At 37.7% G+C, this 6,298-nt stretch overlaps 1 long non-coding RNA gene across 2 annotated transcripts; it reads right to left on the bottom strand.

Moving 5' to 3' along the window:
• Positions 1–412: 412 nt before the first annotated feature.
• Positions 413–2,967, bottom strand: LOC307045445. Of its 2 annotated transcripts, none has more exons than XR_013809919.1 (3): positions 2,200–2,967; positions 1,041–2,071; positions 413–791 (listed from the first exon to the last, which is right to left on the bottom strand). It is a non-coding gene; the product is annotated as an uncharacterized lncRNA (long non-coding RNA). The 2 variants fall into 2 exon arrangements; XR_013809920.1 differs by having other exon boundaries at positions 1,041–1,235; positions 2,200–2,901.
• Between the last annotated feature and the right edge of the window lie 3,331 nt (positions 2,968–6,298).

Raw genomic sequence — 6,298 nt, 5'->3', positions numbered from 1 at the left:
TTAAAATAGCCCAATTGCTTTTACAATAAATAAACATTGAATTTGTTTAATTGAATAGTAAAGGGGTTTAACATTAGTGGCAGGTTGTGTGTGAGAGAAAGTAAATAAGACAGCCCAATATTTAAAAAAATTGTTATTCTTTTTTCCCGCATATTTAGCATATTTCGCAACTTTCCGCATATTTCGCAACTTCCCGCAATTTCACCGCATAAAATCACATAAAAACCCTGCATGTTTAATCGCATAATCAAGGATTTTAGCCTGCATAATCAAGGAATTTAGCCCGCATAATCAAGGATTTTTACCCGCGTTTTTCTGGAGGGTCTAATTTCATTACAAAAAGCAGTTATACCATACTATGTTTAGGTACTAATGAATTATATCCTCAAAACAAACGCACACATAAATAACAAAGGAAAATACATAATTTAATAAATCCACAATATGATAACATTTTACAGATTCATTTAATAAACATAGGTTGATGTTATATCGGGGGGAAAAATACATATTTAAACATTTCAATTAGCCTCTGCATATTTAAGTAATGCTAGTTTATATAACAGATGAACAGATGTACAATATCCAGAAAGTAGATGCAAAAAATATATATAATGTGTGCATTTCCAACATATCCTCTGAAAGAGTGTTAGTCGTTGAGTTGAGTAGTGAGCCATTCGTTTTTTTTTTTTCGTGGTGCGATGTCTGCTGAGAAGTCCTTGTATGCCTCGCTGACTTTGAGGACATCTGGGTCTGGCAGCTCCCCCCGCAAGGCCTTGCAACGTGTACTCCTTTGAACATGTTTATATGGTAATTAGGACTTTAAGAACAATTTTACACTCAGACAACAACCACAAAGTTGTAGCAGGGTACATACAATTACTTAGGACAATATATATTACCTTACACCGTCAGCAACTGTAAAATGCTTTGGCTTAGTGGAAATGAACACCATGTCACTTACTCTGCCTGGTTTCACACCCTATTAATTACACAAAATAATTGTCAAATTAATTGAAAAGGTCGTTGATGCAACATACCATGGTTCTTGGCTTGTGCCATCGCTGCTCTGTTTCAGTGCAGCTGAGGACAAGGGGTACAGCAGCCAGGTTGAGTGTGGAGTAGTGTGCGGTCTGGAACAGCAGTGCAACATTGTGGTTGCAGAGTGCTGTTCCAGCTACACAGGAACACTTTGCCACTGCAATCTCCACAGGTGAGCAGTTCTCAAAGACAATCTACACAGTAAAACAAAAATGTCAGTCATTTTACATTTAGGACACTGCTTCAATACAACACAGACAAATGAGAAAGCTGAGAGCAGGCTGATCAGGCAAGTAGTAGGTGTGGGAAAAGGCTAAACCATGTCAGGTTATCAGTCACATCACATACACAGAAGTTCTGCTGTTTGGAATACTGTAATTTAAGGACATTCAAACAGATAAGCTCTCTCAGCTGTCTCAATTTATTATCTTATTATATTATAACTACATAAAATAGTGTTAGTAGAACGTTGAACAGCTTAAAATAGATGTAGGGTACAAAACCAGCACTTACCTAACACTGGCCAACACAAATAATTGGACCCTACATGGATTATACTAACCATTCATTAAAGAACAGCAGCCGTCACAACCAGTTTCTGGGGTTTCCATGAAAGCAGAGACAGTTTTCAACCTCTCATTAAGAATCTTTGATGAAAGCTAAGTTTGGGTTTAGCTAATGTATTTATAATTTACACGACAGGGTTACAAAACGAAAATAAATCTGTAGCCCCTTCATGTTACACACACTTAGCTAGCTACCAGTTGATGTGAGCTAATTTATTGTCACTATTATCACAAATCTGTTGCAAAACGTCAGCTAGCTGGGCTTTTTTTAATCCTAAATCACAGGTTACCTACTCTAGCCACATCAAAACCCCAGAACATGAACCTGATTGAGGCTTTGAACCGATGAACACTTTTTATTTTCCTCCCTACTCTGAGATTGTGAGGCTTTTCGTGCTTTCTCATGGACCTGTAACAGCTAGCCCTGACGCTCACTCTCCCTGAAGGTAGATCTTTGTTTGAAACTGGGGAATTGGACATCATTCATGTTATCCAAAACACGTAATAGTACATCATTAAAATGCTTTACACTGTATCAAGACTGTCAAGTTGTCAAAGTTAGCCAGTAACTACAGCTTTTTTTGTCACTTACCTTCATAATTGTCGATGTAACTGGATATGTACATCTTGAACCCCTTTTCTCTTTTGCTCCTCGGGGCTGAGCCTGCCGCTTGTACCAGCCGATGTACATCACTGATGTTAACCTTAACCTTAAGGTCTTGGAGACATCGAGTGTAAAATAGTGCCATCACGTTAACGTTAGCCTTCTCACTGTGCTCTACCGCTATCTGTATGCTATCTGTATGCTATCTGTATTAGGGTGACCAGACGTCCCCGTTTTCCGGGGACAGTCCCCGTTTGTATTGCCCTGTCCCCGGTTGAAACTGTCCCCGGAAATGTCCCCGTTTTTAAATATATGTTAAAAACACATAGCAACGTGAAATAAAACGTTTCATGTCAGGAAACACTGGGTAAACAGACTGTGGTCAAGCCAGGCCCCAATTTGGAAAACACAGTCAAGCCAGCCCGCACGTTGTATTGCGGTGCGCGAATATCGTATGCATTACGGTAGAGGCCTGTAAAAACTGCCTTCAAAATAAAAGCGTTTACTCGGTCAATATCAAATATACCTAAAAAACACACCAAACATATTCATATATACTGGATCTTAAATTAAGAAATATTTACTATATAATGTGATCAATAATAATTTAAAACAAACTACATATAACTACCACATTATAACTGAGTGAATGTAAAATGTAAGGATACAGTTATGAGGACATATCTGACATTTCCACTGGGTGACTAATTCCAAATGATGTTGACACCATCTCACAACACTCCTAAAATAACATTACTTTCTGAGGCACAATTTTAAATGTATGCTGTTTAAAATCTCAAATTAGATCTATTGTCCATCTATATTTGGATTATTATTTAATGGGAACCGTCCATAATCAAAGAGTCATTCGAAGTCAATCAAATACTTCTTTCACTTCAGGGTGATAGCAGGACACCCCATTTAGTCACTCAGAGAGAATCTGGACAATCTGATGTACAGTTTCAAAATAAAAGACCTTTGAAGTCTCATATATGAGCTATCGTCCTTCTGTTTGTATCCAACAGTTCAAATGTTCGAATTACATTGAACCAGAATTGTCCCCCTTTTTTCTTTAACAGCGAAGAAAATTGGATATGTTAATGAGATTTTGACCGCAAAACTCAAAATGTCCCCGGTTTTCATTTTGAAAATCTGGTCACCTTAATCTGTATGCTATATATCTATTTATCTATCTCTCTATCTAATCTATCTAATCTATCTAATCTATCTATCTATCTAATCTATCTATCTATCGCTATCTACCCGCTCAACCAATCCACACCGTAGACCGGAAGTTTACAACCGCACACCCAGCCGCCGGAAGTTGATAGACGCCATCTTGTGCAACTAGCCTATAGATGGTGCTCTGAATTATGTAATTTCCTGTACCAATTATACAATAAAATATTAATACATTTCCTATATTTTGACACGATAACTCTTTAATAACCTAAGTAGCCTATGGACAAAAACAAAAAAGTGCAGAAAAGTTTAAACATCTAGCATGATAATAATAAATAAAAAATAATGATATCTTAAACCAAAATAAATAAAACGGAAAATTAACAGACAAAAACAATTTAACATAAATAAAACAAGGATTAAAACAAGGATAAGTTTGACTCAATGTTGTGTAAAGTACCAGTTATGGTTAAAAAAAATGTTTTTTTATTTGTATTTTTTGAAAATAATACAGCTTCCGGCTTCCCGAGACACGAAGAGGAGATACGAACAATTCTTCCACTTGAAATCCGTTTAAACTGTGTCAGAGAGATGTTTAATCGGTTCATTTTAATTGGTTAATAATTGGTGTTTAATACTGGCAACTTCTAATTGTTGGGGGGGGGGCGTTCGATCCAGTTTCGATTCCGTAACCTTGGCGCACTGCCACTCCAACATCTAATCCCGACTTGAAGTTTAATCACGGGGACTGTAGTCCTAAACGATAGCTGGGGATTATGGGTAGTGTAGTGTCCTCGGCCATCCTAAACTCGATGATGCTCGAAATGTCCCTTATAGGCCTACGTCTGTTTCTGGTAATTTTTATTTTGAAATTCAGTCCCTGAAGGACGGCAAAAAAGCCAGAGATTATAGAATTAAACAAATAAATAAAAACAAGGATAATTGTGTGTTATTGTTGAGTAAATAACAAATTAGAAGGAAAAAAAGATTTTAAAAATACAGATTTCAGTATCCTGAGGCTCTGAGCCCCATTTATTTTCCTCAAAGACAGCAACAAAAGTCCGAAATGATACGATTTTAAATAAAAGCAAAAATCGTGTCTTGATATTGAGTAAGAACATGTTTTTATGAACCACACAGCTTCCGGTCTTCCTATAATACGTAATGCCGTGAGACTAACAATATAAATACATTGCTTTTAAAATCGTGCTTTGCAACACGAAAAAAAGGGGAAAATCGTGTTGGTGAACACGAATCAATAGATTAAAATTCGTGTTGGTGAACACGAAATGCCATGAGACTGGGTTGTCTATAATACACCATTTAAGCCCAGGGGAGAAATGCTAACGCTACATTAGCATCGGCGATCTTTTCTACTTCATGCTATCTGCACAAATGGTTGATATTAAACATTGAAAAGATCAGGCAGTTCAGGCAGTTCAGAGAGAATCAAAGGAAGGCAGGCAGACAGCTTTGCATGACATTCTTCTGGACGTGTTTCATTGTGGTGATAGTGAGGGTATGGCTGCGGTCGGATAATCCAAAGTTACATTTTTTTTTTTAAAGTTAGCCTAACATCCATCCTTACTATGGCATTTGCCACTTGATTGACGTACAGGTAAGCCAGTCTGAGTTGTATTGTGCCATACAGGTTCATGCAGTTATTAGTCATCTCCTCATCTGAAGCGCAAATGCCACAGTTTATCCGCCGTTTACTCCACTAGCACTCCCCCCCCCCCCTCGCGCTCGCGACACAGATTGGGCAGGGGCGGCCCTGTAGGTAGATCTTTTGGGCTTGGTCATTTTAAAAGTAGCTCCCAAGCTGAAAAAGTGTGGGCACCCTTGATCTTGAGAATTGGAACGGCACTTATCATGGCTGCCACTGAGGGACTTCCGGGTCATTTCACTCGGTTAGGAAGGTTCCTAAACTAAATGGACTATTCGACTTCAGCCAATCCCTTGTTTGGCAAGACAGTAGTTACGGCCATCTTGATGACGTGTGTTGTTGTGCAAGACCAGAGATGTAGTTCATTGAGCATTTCACACAAACAAATGTGTTACTTCACAGTTTTACGAACATTTTTCTTTTTTTGACTTGCAAAATTATCTTTTAAATTGACAAACATCATATGTGTAATTCGTGGCACAATTCAAACGGGATTGAAAGATAATCTTTCTCTCTCCATTCACTTCAATACATAATTTTTCCAAAATAACGTCCCATGGAGGCCCACCGGAAGGGGAGGGACTCCTCCTTTCCCTCACTCGCGTCCCTTCCTTGCGTCTTAGCTCCGCCTCCGTAAGATGCGAGCGAGAGACACGAGGAGGAGACGCAAGGACAAAGGAGTCCTCAGGTATTAATTGGGATGTCCTCGTTCACTCAAGCGTCACCATAAACAACGCCCTTTACTTCTGGTGCATACAGTTTTATCACCTGTCACTGGACTTCCCTCCACACAAATCCCTTCAAACCTGGGATGTAGTTTCTCATTGAAATGATTTTGTCCATCTCTTCCATTCATCTCTTTTATTATAGTTTTCTATGTATTATTTTCGGTCCTGTATTTGTTTTTCCAGCTATAACATTTCATTTAAGCTATAATTATAATCATAACAATAATAATAATTGATGGATTCATTTCATTATGGTATTTGAGCTTGTTGTTTCAGATCAACTTTTGTATTGGATGTTGTTATTCAATTTGTCCTACAGAAGAGAGACACACATCTCTAAAATATGTATTAGTATTTGTATATATCCTAAATGTTTGACGTTCTGTGGGTCTACCACACATGCATCAAAAACCACAAGTAAGAACTGTAGGCTAAGTTATTATTTTATAATCAAAACATTATTATTGAATTTGTAAGTATATTTCACACATTTTAATGTTTTTATAGAGTA

The sequence above is a fragment of the Notothenia rossii genome (genome assembly GCF_949606895.1).
Source record: "Notothenia rossii genome assembly, chromosome: 6".
Lineage (NCBI taxonomy): Eukaryota > Metazoa > Chordata > Actinopteri > Perciformes > Nototheniidae > Notothenia > Notothenia rossii.
The sequence above is the reverse complement of the archived record's forward strand: the minus strand, read 5'-3'. Positions and strand labels throughout refer to the sequence as shown.